The sequence below is a fragment of the Bubalus kerabau genome, chromosome 10 (genome assembly GCF_029407905.1).
Source record: "Bubalus kerabau isolate K-KA32 ecotype Philippines breed swamp buffalo chromosome 10, PCC_UOA_SB_1v2, whole genome shotgun sequence".
NCBI classification, from domain to species: domain Eukaryota; kingdom Metazoa; phylum Chordata; class Mammalia; order Artiodactyla; family Bovidae; genus Bubalus; species Bubalus kerabau.
In genome coordinates, this window is record NC_073633.1 from 57,816,879 (window position 1) to 57,836,825 (window position 19,947).

At 45.2% G+C, this 19,947-nt stretch overlaps 1 protein-coding gene across 6 annotated transcripts in view; it reads right to left on the bottom strand.

Annotated features, from left to right (window-relative positions):
• CGNL1 (cingulin like 1) overlaps nucleotides 1-19,947 on the bottom strand; it is a 169,612-nt gene that overhangs the window by 122,225 nt on the left and 27,440 nt on the right. The window contains exons 1-2 of one of the 6 annotated variants that reach the window (XM_055537836.1): nucleotides 7,942-8,035; nucleotides 4,191-4,298 (exon numbers count right to left, since the gene is read on the bottom strand). The exons of 3 other annotated variants lie outside the window; for them this stretch is intronic. The gene's annotated coding sequence lies outside the window, so the exon portion shown is untranslated. Of the gene's footprint in view, nucleotides 1-4,190; nucleotides 4,299-7,941; nucleotides 8,049-19,947 lie in introns of those variants that run through there. 2 more of the 6 variants (XM_055537837.1, XM_055537838.1) reach the window with 2 other exon arrangements.

Genomic DNA, 19,947 nt, shown 5'->3' on the forward strand with positions numbered 1-19,947 from the left:
CTGAATCATCACCTGCCTTTAGATCACAGGAAGGTCCAGGCCTTGGCACTCCAACACCAAGAAGTCAAGAAGAGAAGGAGCAGAAGCCAGTGGGACAGGAGGAGACTAGGAGAGGATGGTGGCCCGGAGGCTGAGAGAGGCTGATGTTTCCAGAAGGAAGGAGTGCTCAGATAAGCCAAACACTGCTGATAAACAGAGGAAGACCAGGATGGAGATCAAAGGTGGCCTTGCTGGGAACTTTGTCACTGGAGCGGAAGGCCAGAGAGCCCAACCAGAGAGGGATAACTAGATAATGGAGGAAGGTCAACTCCTTCAAGGAGTGTTGTGCGTGTGTGCATGCTAAGTCACTTCAGTAGTGTCTGACTCTTTGTGACCCCATGGACTACAGCCCACCAGTCTCCTCTGTCCACGGGATTGTCTAGACAAGAATACTGGAGTGGGTTGCCATTTCCTACTCCGGGGGATCTTCCCAAACCAGGGATGGAACCCGCATCTCCTGCGTTGGCAGGCGAGTTCTTACCACTGAGTTCTTACCACTATTGCCACCTGGGAAGCCCTTCAAGGAGTCTTAATTACCACAAAAATTAAAACACAAAGATAAAACGGAGATGCCTCCCTTGCTCACCTTCAACTCTCTCCCTTTCACCCCTGTACAAAATCTCTGCTGTGCTGATTTCCTCTCCCCAAGGATGTGTTTGCAGCGGGGGCAGGGGGCTAGAGTGCAAATAAAAATGGATAACCTGGCCTTTATGTTCAAAGAATTCTAAGCCAGACCTTACCTAATTTTATGGAATATTACTTTTTTCCCTCCCTCTGGCAGTCACCCATTATCCTGAGTTGCAGCTGAACCTATAAGGGTGTGCCAAGAAGGGCTGAAGAGGTATGGTCTGCATTTAATTAACACCAATTGCAGAAGCATATGGAAACTCCTTTTACTCTGAGAATGCCAGAAAACACATTGAGAAAAGAAACCAACCTAGAAGAAAAAGTCCCTCCTTTTCCTTCTCCTCTACAAAATCCCTTAACCCAGCAGTCCCCAACCTCTGGGATACAGACCAATAGAAGTCCATGACCTATTACAAACCAGGCTGCATAGCAGGAGGCGAGCAGCAGAGTGAAGCTTCATCTGTGTTTACAGCCACTACCCATCATCTGTATTACCGCCTAAGCTCCACCTCCTGTCAGATCAGGGGCAGCATTAGATTCTCACAGGAGCACAACATACTTGGGGTATCACTGTCTCCCATCCCATTCAGTTATAGGAAAACAAGCTCAGGCTTCCACTGATTCTGCATTATGGTGGGTTGTATGCTTATTTCATTGTATATCACAATGTAATAACAGAAATAAAGTACACAGTAAATGTCACACACTTGAATCATCCCCAAACCATCCCTACCCCACCCCCAGTGGAAAAACTGTCTTCCATGAAACTGGCCCCTGATGCCAAAAACTTTGGGGGCTGCTGCCTTAACCTCCCAATGCTCACCTCCAGCCCCTCCTTCTTCTACTCCAAGTAGGGGGGAAGTTACATAGAATCACATTCTAAAGGTAGAGAGGCTTTCAGAGACCATCTAACATACCCTGACTTTCATTACATGAGAAACTTTCAAAGCTCCCTAGTTCCAAGTTTTTAGAACCCAAATCTCTGCTCAGGGATCATTCCCATGCCCACCATCACATCTCCCAAGCCAGTAACACACAGCAGCAATTCCAGTTTATTTCCTCCACCTACACCAAATACTGGTATTAAGTCTCAAGCCTCATCTTTGTCTTACTGCCCCACAACATGCAACATGGGAGCAGTTCTTTAGTTTGTAGTAATAATAATAATAATGGGACTTCCCTGGTGGTCCAGTGGCTAAGACTTCCGGTTCCCTAAGCGGGGGTGGGGGTGAGGGGGCAGGTTCGATCCCTGGTCAGGAAACTAGATCCCACATGCTGAAACTGAGAGTTCACCCAGGTCTCCAGCATTGCTGGCAGATTCTTTACTGTCTGAGTCACCGGGGAAACCCTGAGAGTTCACAAGCTGCAACGAAAAAAGATCCCGCATACTACAGCCAGGGCCCAGTGCAGCCAAATAAACAAATTAAAAACATGTATTAAAAAATAATAATGATGATCTAATTAACTCTTAAATACTCGGACTATGTACTAAGAACTCTTCTAGATGCTTGTATATTAAACATTAAGCTACTCTGAATGGTAATGTCCACAATGAACCTCCAGACATTAGCCTAATGTAGAACATTAACACATACACTTTAATTTGGGTGCTTAAAATGATGACCACATAGGACAAAAGAGCAAAAAGAGAAAGTACTTGAGTGTTTTCATTTTTTCCTAGGGGCTCAATTTAGAAAGATTCTGCATTAAATACCAAAGTGTAATTTGTTTTCTGGGTAGATCTCTCCGATGGGAGACTCTCTGGGTCATAGCAGTGGAATTCATGGTGTCAAGCCCTATATAAATTTACCCCGCACCCTTCAACTGTCCTGAGGGCGGCAGGAAGCAGACACTCATATCAAAACAGGTGCCAAACTGTGGAATGAAACAGGCAATAAAAGTAATTTTTTTTTAACTCCTAGACATGATTTACCAAAAAAAAAAAAAAAGCACTACAAAGAAAAGAGAAAAAATAAAGAGGAAAAGGAAGAAACACAGCTGGGAGACAATGAAAGGAAGTCCCTCCCTGGAAGTTAAGGGGTTTAAAAAAAAAAAATCGAGGGTGACACATTCTCCCAAGCTTCAGGCTTCTTTCTATTTCCTATGCTAGTGACTGTTCCTATGACTTCTCTATTTGTATAAAGTGATTAGAGTGTTCTAGGGCAAAGACAATGACTTGTCTAAAGCAGCTAAAAACACACATTCAGCATCCTGAGGGAAAAACCTGCCTCAAGAAAGGTGAGGCTTTTAACTTGGAGATTTGGACCGTCATTCACATCCACACTGCAAGGTTAAGACTGACAAAGTGCCTCCAGGTTCATCAGACAGGACCTGCCACTGATCCCACCAGTCAACAGAGCAGCCCACACTGCAGTACAGCCAACTGCACTCAACAGCTGGACTGGATTCCAGCTCTGAACCACCTATGAGCGCACACCACAACACTTATCAGCATGCTTCCTGATTTTTTTTAATTAATTAATGTATTTTAATTGGAGGCTAATTACTTTACAATATTGTAGTGGTTTTTGCCATACATTGACATGAATCCGCTTCCTGCTTTTAAAACCAGGTCCTCCTCTCACTTGGCCTCACTCTGCTTGGGAAAAAAGGTTATGCTTTCCTCCAAAGATCGTAATTATAATCCTTCCCCTGACAAGCATTCCTTTGATTCTATTGCTGGTTTTTGTCAAAGGTATCCCATCAGATATCCTCAGGCAACTCCAAGGGAGAGGCTTTACCCTGCAGTACCACTAAGAACCTTACCTGGACCCAACTCCTATCCCAGATGCACTGGGAGAAAGAGGGATCCCTTTGTTGTTTAAAGGGCTTCCCTGGTGGCTGAGAGGTTAAAGCGTCTCCCTGCAATGAGGGAGACCAGGGTTCGATCCCTGGATCAGGAAGATCCCCTGGGGAAGGAAATGGCAACCCACTCCAGTATTCTTGCCTGGAGAATCCCATGGACGCTGGAGCCTGGTAGGCTACAGTCCACAGGGTCGCAGAGAGTCGGATACGACTGAGCGACTTCACTTTCACTTTGTTGTTTAAAGGTAGAAAGGGAATCAGCGGAACTCGGTTTAATAAAGAGAGATGCAGACATAGAGCACAAACTTGGTGGAATAGGGGAAGGAGAGGATGGGACGAATTGGGAGAGTAGCACTGAAACATACACATTACTATATGTAAAATAGACAGCCAGTGGGAATTCTCTGTACGATGCAGGGAGCTCAAACCCAATGCTCTGTGACAGCCTAGAGGGGCAGGATGGGGTGGGAGATGGGAGGGAGGTTCAGGAGGGAGGGGACATATGTATACCTTTGGCTGATTCATGTTGCTGTAGGGCAGAAATCAACACAATTATAAACCAATTATCTTCCAATTAAAAATAAATAAATTTTAAAAGAAAGAGCCCCTCAACAGCCCAGGGGTGCCTCTCCTATTTCTACATATAATGGTGTGTTGGTCTGCTCAGGCTATGGTAACAAAGCACCATGGAGTAAGTGGGCTTAGCAGAAATTTCTCACAGTTTTGGAGGCTGGGAATTCCAAGATCACAGTGCTGGCCAATTCAGCTCCTGATGAGAGATCTCTTCCAGGCTTCTTGCAGATGGAGAATGTCTCTTTCGTCCTCATCTCAGCACATGTGTGTGTATGAAGAGAGAGATCTCTCACTCTTTCTTCTCTTAAAGCCACTAATCCCATAATGAGGACCCCACCCTCATGACCTCATCGAATCCTAATTACCTCCCAGAAGCCCCACCTCCAAATACCATTAAACATTAAGACTTTAACATTTTATTTTGGCAGGGTCATAAACATTCAGTCCATACCAACCAGGTAGGAACCAAAGCAAGCAGAGGGGAGAAAAGATTGTAAGAACCTTATCATCCAGAGGCGTGGAGCCACCAAACAGTGGATAGATATAAGAAAATGAATCGTTCACAAGCCTTCTCTAACTCAGGACCCTGAAGGCCAGTCTTTATCTTCCAATTTCTCTCTTTCAAAAAGTCGTAAGATTAAAAGAATCTAACTGGATTACAAATATATGAAACCACCTCACTAAAGCATGTAAGGAAAAAGAAACTCTGGAAACGAGTGGAGTCTCCAAGTCCAAAAGCAAAAGGAACAATACCATACTATTTTACTGTTGCCAATAAAGTTGCTTCCCACAGAGGGATGGGTTAGCAATTCTGAAACCACTAAATATATACACAGGAATTGAACAAGTAAATGGATGGCAGATGTTGGAGCCCCGTTTCTCACTGTTGGAGTGGAGAGTTACAGACATGCCAGGTGAGAAGACTAGGATGATCCCTGTGATAAGAGATTAGAACCATAGATAACAGTATAAACTCATGTTTAGCTTAATAAAGATGGATGGTTACATATTTATAAATATGTTTATACACAATATACACACGTTTTTCCCTGCTCTGTAAGCCAAGATTGCTTAGGAGCAGTAATGTTTCTGTTACAGTGAGCATACCTAAGGCCCAAATCTTGGTTTCTAATATCAGTAAATTTTCCCCCTAAAGGAACAAGAGCTCCTTAAAGAAATGGCTGGTTCTAGGACTGGGGTAGGAAATATATAAGCTAAGCCTGGAGCATCTTGCGGTGTTAAAAAGTAGAAAAGGCTTTTAAAGTTAAAAAAAAAAAAAAAGCCACAATGATGAAGGTATGTCAAAGAGACTTTGGAGTGCCTAGGGACCAAAGCTAGAACACCCTGAGCAACAAAATAAACAAAGTGGTCTTGGATTCAAAGCTATGATTTTTCAGTAGCCACGTACGGATATGAGAGTTGGACTATAAAAGAAGGCCGAGTGCCAAAGAATTGATGCTTTTGAATTATGGTGCTGGAAATGACTCTTGAGAGTCCCCTGGACTGCAAGGAGATCAAATCAGTCAATCCTAAAGGAACTCAATCCTAAGTATTCATTGGAAGGACTGATGCTGAAACTCCCACAATACTTTGGCCACCTAATGTGAAGAGCCAACTCACTGCAAAAGAGCTTGATGCTGGGAGACACTGAAGGCAAAAGGAGAAGGGGGCAGCAGAGGATGAGATGGTTAGATAGCATCACAGACTCAGTGGACATGAGTTTGAGCAATGGGAGATAGTGGACGACAGATGAGCCCATGGGGTCACAAAGAATCGGACACGACTTAGCAACTCAATAACAATATTGGATTAAAATCCAAAGTATAAAAGTTAAAGAGTTCCCTGGTGGTCTGGGCTTCCCTGATGGCTAAGACAGTAAAGAATCTGCCTGCAACGCAAGAGACTTGGGTTTGATCCCTGGGTCAGGAAGATCCCCTGGAGAAGGGAATGGCTACCCACTCCAGTATGCTTGCCTGAAGAATTCCATGGAGAGAAAAGCCTGGTGTGCTACACTCCATGGGGTCGCAAAGAGTCAGACACGACTGAATGACTAACACTTTCACTGGTGGTCTAGTGTTAGACTTGCTGCTCTCACTGTTGTAGCCTGGGCTCAGTTCTTGGCTGGGGAACTGAGATCCCCAAGATGTGCAGCATGGGCCAAATTTTTTTTTTTTAATTCAAAATATGAAAATGAATATCTTTGAGCATATACTGATATAAGCAAGTGACTGAATAAATACATAAATGGGACGTGCATGCATGCTCAGTCATATCTGACTCTTTGCAACCCCATGGGCTGTAGCACACCAGGCTCCTCTGTCCATGGGATTTTCCAGGCAAGAATACTGGAGTGGGTTCTTCAGGACATTCCCTTCTCCAGGACATAAATGGGAAAGAACAGACAAATCTCCCATGCAGAATTCAAAATGATTGATTTAGATACTCTGTCCTAAAGGAAGGGGAGCATAGCTCCTCACTCCCTATGTATAGACTGCACATAGTAATTTACACAGAGAACAGTATGGAAAGGAGAAAAAGGAATAACTTTACAAGGAGAAAGAGATAAATAACCATGACCGGTCAGCCAGGTCCCTGTTTTACTGAGATCAATAGTGATAGGCAGAGGGGACTTGCTTGGTGGTCCAGTGGCTAGCTCTCTGCACTCCCAATGCAGACAGCCCAGGTTCCATCCCTTGTCTGGGAAGATCCCACGTGCTGCAGAGAAACTAAGTCTACTAAGTCTGTGCGCCACAATTATTGAACCATCCTGCTGCAAGATGCAACAACGGAAGCCTGTGAGCCTAGAACCCATGCATTGCAAAGAAGCCCTGCTCACTACAACTAGAAAAAGCCTGCATGCAGCAATAAGGACCCAGAATAGCCAAAAAAATAAATAAATAAATTTTTAAAAAAGATTCATCATACAATGATGAAAATGGCACTGTACCTCTGTGGTTTTCCTCTGAAAACCCTTAACCACAGTGTAATCATGGGAAAAAAAGACAAATTCTAATACAGAGACATCCTATAAAATACCCAACAAGTACTCCTCAAAACTGTCAAAATCATCAAGAACAAGCAGTCTCAGAAACTATCACAGCCTAATAAGACATGACAACTGAATGTAGTATGGCATCTTGGATGGGGTCCTGGAACACAGATAAAAACAGATAAAACTAAGCAAATCTGAATAAAGTATGAACTCTTGTTGTTGTTCAGTTACTCGGTCATGTCCGACTATCTGTGACCCCATGGACTACAGCACCCCAGACTTCCCTGTCCTTCCCTATCTCCCGGAGTTTGGTCAAACTCATGGCCACTGAGTCGGTGATGCCATCCAACCGTCTCATCCTCTGTCATTTCCTTCTCCTCCCGCCTTCAATCTTTTCCAGCATCAGGGTCTTTTCTAATGAGTTGGCTCTTTGCATCAGATGGCCAAAGTACTGGAGCTTCAGCCTCAGCATCAGTCCATCCAATGAATATTCAGGACTGATTTCCTTTAGGATTAACTGGTTTGATCTCTTTGCAGTCCAAGGGACTCTCAAGAGTCTTCTCCAACAGCACAGTTCAAAAGCATCAATTCTTCAGTACTCAGTCTTCTTTATGGTCCAACTCTAACACCCATACATGACTACTGTATAACTAGTAGTAATATGAACTCTAATAGTTTATCAGTATCTGTTTCTTAATTGTGACAGACCAAATGTATGACATTAACAGAAGAAACTGGAGAGCATGTGAAAACTCTCTGTACTATCTTTACAATTTTCTCATAAATCTGAAACTACTCTAAAAAGTTTTTTTAAGTAAATTAAAAGAAAAAAAAAACACTGGTCTGACTCATGGCTGTGGTCACTGTGGTCACTCCAGAGTCTACACTTGAGATACTTGACTCACCCTCCATCTCTGGCCTGCTGGGTGGCCAGTGTCCTTCGGTCACCGGGCACAGCATCCTGGTTAGGTCTCAAAATACTGCTTCTGGATCATCCCCCTGACAGGAAGAACAGGACCAACAATCCTCCAAGACCCAGTGAACGCAGAGCATCACATCACAGTTACCTGAAGAGGCATCCAGCCGGTTCATGACCTCAGAGTCCTGTGCAAGCTGGGGTGAGAATGTGATCTACGTGGTGAAAATGTATGAGCTGTGGACAGTTTCCCACAAGCCAAAGAGGAGAACTAACTGACTAACAAACTTGCAAACCGCATGCTGTGGAAGGGAGAAGAAACAACTAGCAAACTGGGCAAACACAGAAGAAACACATTCCCCAGGGAAGGTAGCATCTGAGCAGCGTTTAAGTGGGAACATTAAAAAAACATGTGCACCAATGCTTCTTATAAAGACAGAGCTCTACTCCCTTCCTCTTCCACCTCAGAGAATGTCATTGGATGTTAATTGGATAAAAAACAGAAGAGCAGATTTAGTCACAGAGCAGAATGGGAGAAACCAAACAAGAGGAAAAAGAGGAATTAAAAAAAAAAAGAGAAAAAGGGATTGGGAGCAAGAAAGAAGTAGTGAAAAACGCAATGAGATGAGACCTATTATAGGGAGAAAGATTAATTCAATTTGTCTGGCCACAGGAAGCCACAGTGACAGGAAGCATGGACTGGGGTGTTATTTGGGTTGAATATAAGAAGAGACCAAATTAAAGTTCCACTTCAAACATCCCTTAATAAGCACCAGTAAGAATGAACTCCCTGACCCGAGAGCTGGAAGGCTCCTTTGCTCCCCAGCTGCTCCTCTGTTACAGATGCTCTTGACCCTGACAGAGTCTCGGATGTTGCAGACACCCTACACTGTAGCCTGTTGGACCCAGGCTACCACCACCCCTGCTTTGATCTGAACCCAATGCTGCCAACCAGGAACTTCCCTGGTGGCTCAGATGGTAAAGTGTCTGCCTGCAATGCAGGAGACCTAGGTTCAATCCCCGGGTCAGGAAGATCCCCTGGAGAAGGAAATGGCAACCCACTCCAGTATTCTTGCCTGGAGAATCCCACGGACACTGGAGCCTGGTAGGCTACAGTCCATGGGGTCGCAAAGAGTCAGACATGACTGAGGGACTTCACTTTCTTTTCTTTCCTTCAATGCTGCCAAGGTCCCAAGCTAACAGCTAATACAGTGAGTGTGTGCCGCCCAAGGACATCAACCCAACCCACAGACCTGCCAGACACCCGGGAAACGCCCCTGAGACCCTCCCAGGCACTGTTCTTTCACAGCAGCTCCACCTCCACATTTCTACAATTTTTAAAAAATATTTAATTAATGTCTGTCTCCCTTATCAGACTGTAAGATCCATGAGAACAGGAACTCTATTGGCTTTCTCATCATTTTGCCCCAGGGCTCCACAGCAGGCCTAACATAGTGCAACTGTTTATGAATTAAATGAATGAATGGATGGATGGATGGATCCCTCTCCACCCCTCCCCCAAGCAATCTGAGACCTTCAGAAGGAAAAGAGGATATTTTAATTCCAAATGACTGGGAGATTGGGATTGACACATACATACTATTGATACTATGTATAAAACAGATGGGGATTCCCCAGTGGCTCAGTGGTAAAGAATCCAACTGCCAATGCCCTGGGCTGGAGAAGGAAATGGCAACCCACTCCAGTATTCTTGCCTGGATAGAGGAGCCTGGCCGGTTACAGTCCATGGGATCACAAAAGGGTCAGAAACAACTTTGTGACTAAAAACAAACAATAAAGTAGATAACTAAAGAGAACTTACTGAAGAGCACATGGAATTCAACCTAATACACCGTGGTATGTATAGCTAATTCATTTTGCCATACAGTAGAAATTAACATTGTAAAGCAACTATGTATCCACGCTTGCATGCTAAATCACTTCAGTCGTGTCCGACTCTGTGCAACACTGTGGAGGGTAGCCCACCAGGTTCCTCTGTCCATGGGATTCTCTAGGCAAGAATAACTGGAGTGGGTTGCCATTTCTTTCTCCAAGCAACTATACTCCAATACAATTAATCTTAAAAAATAAAGAAAAAAAAGAAAAAAATCCCAAGTGACTAGTACAGAGTTTGACCTGGGAGTCAGTTTACCCATAGAAATGGTGATATAAATAATGATGAAGAGTCTGGTGCTACTAAACAAACCAGATACATAATTAGTAATACAGTAATAAATAATACCAGGGCTTCCCAGGTGGTACTAGTGGTAAAGAACTCACCTGCCAATGCAGGAGATGTTAAGAGATGCAGGTTCAATCCCTGAACTGGAAAGGAGGAGAAGGAAATGGCAACTCACTCCAGTATTCTTGCCTAGAGAATCCCATGGACAGAGGAGCCTTGCGGGCTATAGTTCATGGGGTCACAAAGAGTCGGTCACGACTGAAGTGACTTCGCACAGCAAACAATACCAAGCAATCACTGAGCATTAACGAAGTGCCAACTACTATGTTAAACCCTTTTCAGACATTATTCAGCAACTCTGCAGGGTAGTTATTTCTTATCACTCTTTTGCCGGTGAGGTAACTGAGGCTCAGAGAGGTTAAGTCACCTGCCCAAAGTCACCCAGGTAGCTGTGACAGAGTCACAAGCCATCTAGGCCTGTCTAACTCCAAAGCCCCTTCTCTTTACCACTCCAGAGTTTAGCTATGTAACAGGGGCAACAGATGTCAGGTGGGGCCTAGAATCTAGCCACCATTTATGACACTGAATCCCCAGGAAGATGCCTTCTAGTTTCAGTCAACTGCAAAATAAACTTTAGTAAACCATCTGATTCCCTGGTTGGAGACCACCCGTGGAGACCCAGCTGATCACGCAAGGAGCTCATGCAAAGAAGCAGGGACAGAGGAAGTCAGGTGAGGACACTGGCTTCAGTGAGGAGAAGGGGCAAAATTAATTCTAAGGGGAAAACGAGACTTTTTCACAACTATAAAGGAGTGGTAAGCTGTGGTTCCAATAGCCTTGGGAAAAGGAACTAGAAACATCTTCTGCCCACATATGCAGAGAATGGGCATGTCGCCACCCCAGACTCTGACCATTAAAAGGGATGGTGGATTCCCAGCCCATGTAAAGAGTCTGGATGTCATCACTCCCACCCTCTCTCACACACATACAAAAAGCTTAAACTGAAAAGAAACTGGTCAATCCACGGGGCCACCCTGGGGCTTCACTGAGACCATGAATACGGAAGCACTTATTCAACTGCAGTATAAAACCATAGGTGCTTCCCTGGTGGCTCAGATGGTAAAGATTCTGCCCACAACTTGGGAGACCTGGGTTTGATCCCTGGGTCGGGAAAATCCCCTGGAAAAGGGAATGGCTACCCACTTCAGTGTTTTTGCTTGGAGAATTCCATGGACAGAGGAGTCTGGAGGGCTACAGTTCACGGGGTCGCAACTGAGCTACTAACATACACACACACATTAATGCAGTAGAAGGTATCAAAAACATATATCTGTGGATTTCTTTTTTAATCCAACCTCTGGTATTTGACAAGTATAAAAACATAGCAATAGTTCAACCTCTGAACCAAAGTAGATCAGCCACACAGGGGCTCTAGAGCAGATTCCAAGCATGGCGAAAGAACACTTAGGCCACGAAGAAAGTCGCCTCTAAGCTGCTCAGAGTTCACTGGACACTGGCCTTGTTCCTTTTCTGGCAGGGCTGCCAAAGCTACGAGGTCACAGAACGACTGTCACGCGGCTAGATTTCTGAAAGGCACCATCAAGTTTCTCTTGGCAGCTTTGGTGTCAAAGATATATCCAAGACCCCAACCCACCAAGGCTCTGTGCTGGGCCCTGAGGCAGACAACAGATGAGGGAGGTGGGAAGGGCTCCAGAGGCGAAGGGCAGCTCGTTACTACAAGACAGTGGGTGGCCTTGGGAAGACGTGAAGTCGAGGAGGCACGTGGAACTTACTGGCTTCAGCACACATTTATTTTCACTGTAATGGAGGTTAAATCTCACAAGGCTAAATTCAAGGTCTCAACAGGGCTGCATTCCTTCTGGAGGCTTCAATGGAAAAATCCCTTTCCTTGGCTTTTCCAGCTGGAAGCGGCCTGCAGGTCTTAGCTCTCGGCCCCTTCCTTCATCTTTAAAGCCAGCAACGCAGCATCTTCTGACTTTGTTCCCATCCTCACAGCCTCTCCTCTGATTCCTACTCTCCTTCCTCTTTCCCCTATAAGGACCCTCTCCTGAGCTTCCTTAATTTAGTCATACTCCCTTCTCCATGTAAGGTGACATATGCACAGGTTCCCGAATCAGGGTGCAGACATCTTGGGGGCAGGGGAGGCATTATTCTGCCTACCACCTAAATGGGCAGGGAAAGTCAGGCCCCAAAAAAGAAAAAAAAAAATTAATATTCAGAGAAAAACAGGGATGGGACTTCCTTGGAGGTCCCATGGTTAAGACTCTGCCTTCCAATGCAGGGGGAGTGGGTTCGATCCCTGGTTGAGGAGTAAGATCCTACACACCACGCAGTGAGGGGAGGGGTGAGGGGGTACCCTTCAGAGAATAGCAGGGATGAGAGGATATTTTTTTCCCTGGCTTCCCCAGTTCTGCTTTCCTGACCTGCTGCCTCTTGTCCTTGAATTTCTTGAGACAACACTCATCTGCTCTGCCAGTTGCCTCAGAAGATTCACTTTGCTCTCACCTCATATCACACAACCAGCTGGTGGTGGACATGAGATTTACACCCATGTCTCTCTCACTTTAAAGCCTGTGTCCCAAACCACAGGCACCCAGGAAGCAGAGACCATCTGTGGGAAACTTAAGGAGCTGAGCAGGTCAGCAGACTGGACCGAAGGGTCAAGCCTAACAAATCAAGTTTAACAAGGAGAACTGAAGGCCCTTAAGAAACCAACTGTTTGACTGCAGGATGGGTGAAGCACAGAAGCAAACCTTGTTTAAAAAAAAAAAAGACTTGGGGATCATAGTTGAAAACGCGTTCACTGTGAGATGACTGTCAAAAGATGGCTATGACCTCTGAAAATTACATATCTAAATCCAGGAGGGCAGGGCAGCTAACCATACCACAGACACCCCTGAAATTAAGGACAACTTCCCCTAACTACTGCAGAAATGTGTCTTTTCATCCAAGCACACAGTCTCAGGGCAACATGCAGCGAGTCCTGAGGACAAATGTGCCACCTACCCAGCAGTGACCATAGCCAAACGAGCCCGGCTAAGTGGTGCCATCATATCTCCCTCCCTGGTGAGTTTGGAAGCTCCCTCTGCTTGGGATGATCAGCAGGAGCCTAGTGTCAGAAATGTTTAGCCAGGGTAACTTCAGGAGAAGAACCCATGAGAAGGCACCAGGTATAGGAGAAGGGGTGCTACAAACAGGATAAACTGTCACCAAATGTAAATACCAGAAGGGCTGTCATATGAAAAGGGGATTAAACTTGCTGTGTGTGACTCCAAAGGTTAGAACAAGGAACAATGAGTAGATGTGCCAGGGACACAGATTCCAATTCAAAGGAAGGGAGGAATAGTTTTCTAACAGCAATGCTTGAAGGTAAACAGCACTATTTCAGTGGAGGAATGTAAACAGGGCAGGGCTGCCAGTTCACAGATGGGTTTAAAAGATTCCAGGATCAATCCATCAACAAGGGAGGGCTCTTCCAAATCTGAGAGTCAAGGACTCCCTCTCCTGCTAAGTCACTTCAGTTGTGTCCAACTCTGTGCGACCCCATAGACGGCAGCCCACCAGGCTCCCCCGTCCCTGGGATTCTCCAGGCAAGAACACTGGAGTGGGTTGCCATTTCCTTCTCCAATGCATGAAAGCGAAAAGTGAAAGTGAAGTCGCTCAGTCATGTCCGACTCTTAGCGACCCCATGGACTGCAGCCCACCAGGCTCCTCTGTCCATGGGATTTTCCAGGCAAGAGTACTGGAGTGGGGTGCCATTGCCTTCTCCGCTCCCTCTCCTATTTACTAACAATCATCTATTTACATATCAGAGAAAACATCAGACAGTCATCCCAGGGACAGGAAGCACAGAGGTGAGAACAGCTAGGCACACTCTTTAAGAGGGAAAAAGATAACAGAAAACCAGAGAACAAGGTTTTCTCCAGATCATATCCTGGGTTTTCATAGGTACAGAACGGACTTGAGAATAAGCCTGCTGACTGGGTGCAGCCACTCCTGCCTGCAGTTGGGATGGTGGTGGGGAGGTGCTCTGGCCCACTGGCTGCTACCCACTGCCTGAGGGACTCCAGCCTGGGCCGGAAGTGAATGAGTCACCCCAGACACAGCCCTGACACCAGACTCATCCCAACACAAACTCCAAATCATCATTTGCTGGTTGCCCACCCAGCAGAGGAAGGAAATCAACTAACTCTAGCCTGCCCCAAAGGAAACCCAGGATGCCACATTAAAAGCTGTAAATGCTTTTGGACAATGGACAGAAAATACAGAAAACATGAACCTTGGTGGAATTTTCCAAGAAGCACTGGAAACTCATGGTTGACAATATCTATCCTTTCAATACTCAGGAAGAGGCAGAAAAGCACCGGGGGGCTCTCAGGGAGTCATTACAAGATACTAAGAAACTGTGTATAGAAGCTGAGCCAAAGCCCAATGCAAGTATCTATACTGAAGTGGAAAGTGAAGAAATCCAGCGGGAGCAGAAGAGACAGCAGAAATGTCACAACTGCCAAACTGAAAGCTCCTTAAGCGAAGTATGAGCAGATCTGGTCTGGGCTGCCCACTGGGAGTTCAGTGGGTGAAATCAAGGAATGCATGAATGAATGCTGAGCCAGCCGTGAGCAAGTCCTCGAGAGGATGAAGAGAGCCTCCAGATGGCTCAGGATGACTCTCAATTCTGGTAGAAGATGGACTCAAATTCTCATGAAGACTCAGAAACTGGCTCTGATCAGACAAGTCTCTGTGTCTATAGACGGAGTCCCTACTCACGACACTCTTCTGTAATATTTTGATATTGAGAAGAACATTGCCAACAGCACCATGCAGTATGGTATACATTTAACAAATTTCAGTGAACTTCAAAAATTGGGTTTTTTAATGTGTCTTTGTGTTCCCTAAGCTGCCACAGGTTATTTTCAGACTCTTAAAATATAAGGTCCACCAATATGTTGCTTCCCTGGTGGCTCAGATGGTAAAGCGTCTGCCTGCAATGCGGGAGACCCGGGTTCGATTCCTGGGTCGGGAAGATCCCCTGGAGAAGGAAATGGCAATCCACTCCAGCACTCTTGCCTGGAAAATCCCATGGATGGAGGAGCCTGATAGGCTACAGTCCATATAGTCACAAAGAGTCGGACACGACTGAGCAACTTCACTTTCACCAATATGTTATCCTGTCATTTTTAATTAAATCTCATTTTCTCCTCTGAATCTGAGAAGGCTTAAACACAATAAGCTTTGCTAAGAAAAGGGCTGTATTTTGTCTTTGTAGCAAAAGAGAAAAAGCAAGCCACACAAGTGCATCATGTTACATGCAAGAATTGAAGAGCACCCACATACACCAGGATAAAATTGGGGAGCAAAGGTTTAATACTTGGGAAAGCAGTTTTGCTAGGTTCTATTTAGTTTCTCTAGTAGTTAACAAGGCTATTTATAAGTTTTTAACAAATAATAGAGCAACAGATAGATTTAGATCGGATTTATTTCTTTCTCTCTTTCAGTTATTATTACTGAGCCTCACATTCACTCCCCGACCTGCCCAACATTCACATACACACACACACACATGTTGGTACCATGTACACACAGAAATGTCTGCCTAGAAAGAAAAAATGGGGACTTCCCTGGTTGTGTGGTTAAAGAATCCACCTCACACTGCAGGAGACATAGGTCTGATTCCTGATCGGGGAATTAAGACTTCACATACCATGGAGCAACTAAGCCCTTGCGTCACAACCACTGAGCCCATGCTATGCAACTAGAGAAGTCCGCGCACCACAACCAAGAGCCTGCACAGCCAAAATAGGAAAAAAAAAAAAAGTGATGGGAAGGCTCCCAAAGTCCTCCTTCAACTATTGGCCGAACCAGCTGCAGGGAGTAGAAGAGAAGAAAGAAGACAGCTCTCTCTTCAGGGATCCAAGCACCATTTAGGTCACAAGCAGAAAGCCAAGATTCCCATCCAATGGTGACATAAGCAGCTCCCACCTTAACTAAGGAAAAGAATCTACAGCTTACCGAGTGGCTACCATGGGTCAGGAGCTCTTTGGGGGCACCCTGCCTAGGCTCACATTTAATCTCCCTATCAACCTAGTAAAATGGGAAAACTGAAGGATGATGAGTTTCAGTAATTCAGACATACAACAAGCTAACTCCGGTCCCATCACTTCATGGTAAATAGGTGGGGAAACAATGGAAACAGTGACAGACTTTATTTTCTTGGGCTCCAAAATCACTGCAGATGGTGACTGCAGCCATGAAATTAAAAGACACTTACTCCTTGGAAGAAAAGCTATGATAAACCTAGACAGCATATTAAAAAGCAGAGACATTACTTTGCCAACAAAGATCCATCTAGTCAAAGCTATGGTTTTTCCAGGAGTCATGTATGCATATGAGAGTTGGACCATAAAGAAAGCTGAGCACCAAAGAATTGATGCTTTTGAACTGTGGTGTTGGAGAAGACTCTTGAGAGTCCCTTGGACTACAAGGAGATCAAACCAGTCAATCCTAAAGGAAATCAGTCCTGAATATTCACTGAAGGACGGATGTCAGCTGAGGCTAAAGGTCTAATACTTTGGCCACCTGATGCAAAGAACTGACTCATTAGAAAAGACCCTGATGCTGGAAAAGATTGAAGGCAGAAGGAGAAGGGGACGACAAAGGATGAGATGGTTGGATGGCATCACCAATTGAATAGACATGAGTTTGAGTAAGCTCCGCAAGTTGGTGATGCCTGGTGTGCTGCAGTTCATGGGTTTGCAAAGTCAGACACGACTGAGCAACTGAACTGAACAAGCTAACAGATGACACAGCTGAGATTCTGAGGGCACCAGGTTTGTCCCACTCAAGTCCATGTTTGCCCACCTTACCGACCCTGCTAACTCCCCAGCACACAATCTGCATGCCTCTAATAGGGAATCCCCCAACCAGGATGCAATTTCACTCACCTGAACAGGTGAGCACACACTGCTCAGAACCCTGGCCTGTCTTGGCTAAAACATGTTCTAGGCTGATGACTCGTGCCTTGAGTCTTTCAAAGCAGAGGGAGCCATCACCACCTGTCAAGCTAGGAAAGGGCAAGGCCCAAGCCAGGCAACACACAGTAAAGATGGTCCTCGGGGAATTTTCTGTTCCTAACTCCCTTCTGGATGTTTGGTTTCTCAAACTAAACAACATTTTATTGGACTTGTTTCTCTACGTTTTTCTCAGAAGAAAAACAACTTCCCAAGTGGATTAAACACAGAACCACACCTATTCTTACTGTAGTACCTTCCAATTGTCTAACAGCAAGAATGTTCCAGGGACCATTCGATCCTCTCTATGAACGCCTGGCTTCCCATGGAACGGGGCATCAGCCGGCCCCACCCCCTTGCAGCAACCTGGAAGCATCGTAGATTCTCTGCGCCTCCTGCACTGCCCCAGTTAGCGGTTGCTTCTGTTCAACCCCGCCCCGCAGTATCTCAGCCACTCTTTCCCTTCCCCATGCCAGCCCCCTAATTGGGACCATATGCGTGTCCCATCCACGTATCAGCAGTGGCCTCAACTGTCCTGCAGCCTTCACTCTTATCTTCCTCAACCCCCTGTCCACACACCAGTGTGGTCTTTTCAGATTTGTCCATTCATTTGCACTTCAGCTTAAGTATTCAGTTACTTCCCTTGAGTTCAGGATAATAATACAAGCTTCTTCACCCAACATAGAAGGCCAGGCACCTGATAGGCACAGACCATGGATCAATGGTCTGCAAAGGCTCCGGACTCCGTGGCTTCTGTAAGCCTGCCTGGCCACCCCCACTCTCCTCAACCCTCATCTTCCCTGAGCCCCCACCCAGGTTTCCTGTCTTGTGCTCCCCCCACCACACACACACACACCACAGTGCCCTTCTCAGCACGAACACTGACTGAGACTGTCCACTTCCTTCTCTACCTCCCCATTACAGTGCGGGCGCTCCCGGAGGGAGGGCCTGCCCCTTAATCTATATAGTGTTTAGTACTCAATGACCCTCAATGAATGCACATGTGACAAAGGGTCAAAGGGCAATGTTAAGAGCACACCGCAAGCTGACTGATGGATAAGAGCAAAGGCTCCAGAAATTTAGTTCAAGGAAGGCTGCCCAAGCTTTGCTCTGAAGTTTGAGAGTCACATTTCTGAATAATCTTGACTCAGTGAGTCCAAAGAGAACAACTGGGCTTCCATGTTAGAGAAAGGAGACTCACCTCTGAATGAGGCACTTGGGACAAAGGTCTCCGTCAAAGGAAATGATTTCAGCCTTTCATGTATGTTTTCATCAGCCCTGACACTTGAGGCCCCAGGGGACGGTTTCCCCGTTACCAAAATAAATGTTTAATAGGGTGTATTCCGTCCTCAGTTGCTTTCAGAAATGACTTCAGGGATTGGTCAGTTTTCTTTCCAAGCATCCCACACGCCCTAAGACTTCAGCAGGACTCAGACATGTAATCAGGTCACTTAACTTCCACCCCACCCTCTCAGCTCCTTGTCTTTTGAAGATACTAAGTAGAATAATAATACTTTCAGATATGGAATGAACAGTCAGAACCCCCTTTTTTGGACTTAAAAATTTACATTTTATCAAAAGGGACCTTTTATTTTCAGTAGCAAAAAGGCCACACATTATTCTAATGAGCTTTCTGATAAGAAATCTCATGCACACTAGTCTTATTTTTCACAATTATTCTGTTGAAGATTTTTTGTGTGGTAAGACTAGAAGTGATACAGAAAACAAGAGATGAGGAATCTTTTAATAGTTTCTAAAAACAAAGAAAAAAAATAGATCCAGACATCAGGTAAATTATAGCAAGTGAGTCAAGACCTTGTATAAACACGAAATCTTAGTTCTCACTGCTGTAACAGAATGTTTTGAAACTTCTCACCTATCCATGAGCCCCAAAATATGGAGTGGTTATCTTTCATGGGCTGGGTGATTCCATAGGCTAATGAATGCTAGGATTATTCCAAGTATTTTGGAGAAGGGGCAGAGATTTCCACGATTTGGGCCATCGTCCACTTTTTGGCCTCAGAACTGTCATGGCACTTGTGGGTGTCATTTAGACAATAAGCGTGTAATGAGGCTCAAGGTCCACCGGAAGTCAAATCTTCTGCCATCTTGGGCCTGACTGGTTCTAATCAGTTTAATGTCATACCTTTAACAGCTATGTTACTCTTTCCAAGGTTGTGCCCTTCCCTCCTGTCTCAAGACAGCCCACCTTCCAAGTATACTGTGGACCAATCAGCAATGACAAGAATCACAAATTCTACTATCCACTGGTACAGTAAGCACTAGGTTACTACTATTTGGAAAATACTTAATAGTTTGATAAATAAACGCATGTAAGAAAAAATGACTTGTTTCAGAAAGTATTCATTGTGTTAGTCGCTCAGTCATGTTCAACTCTTTGTGACCACATGGACTGTAGCCTGCCAGGCTTCTCTGTCCATGGAATTCTCCAGGCAAGAATACTGGAGTGGGTTGCCATTCCCTTCTCCAGGAGATCTTGCAAGTTCAATATGCATACTAATAACTTTTAGATTTACACGGCACTTTCATGTGAGTCTGATTAACATGCTCTCCTATGCTTAATCGGCATCTTTAAACACACTTGAGAGGAGCACCCTCTGTACCTGGTAGGCATCTGGTTTCCCGAAGTACTCACTGCAGACCTTTTGTTCCCACCCTCAGGGCTCTGCCCCATCACTGACCCCACTCTTCCACGTCACCATACCATGGTCACCTTGCTGTAACTGCAGAACAAATTCCAGAGTTCTGGGCTCCTAACTGGACT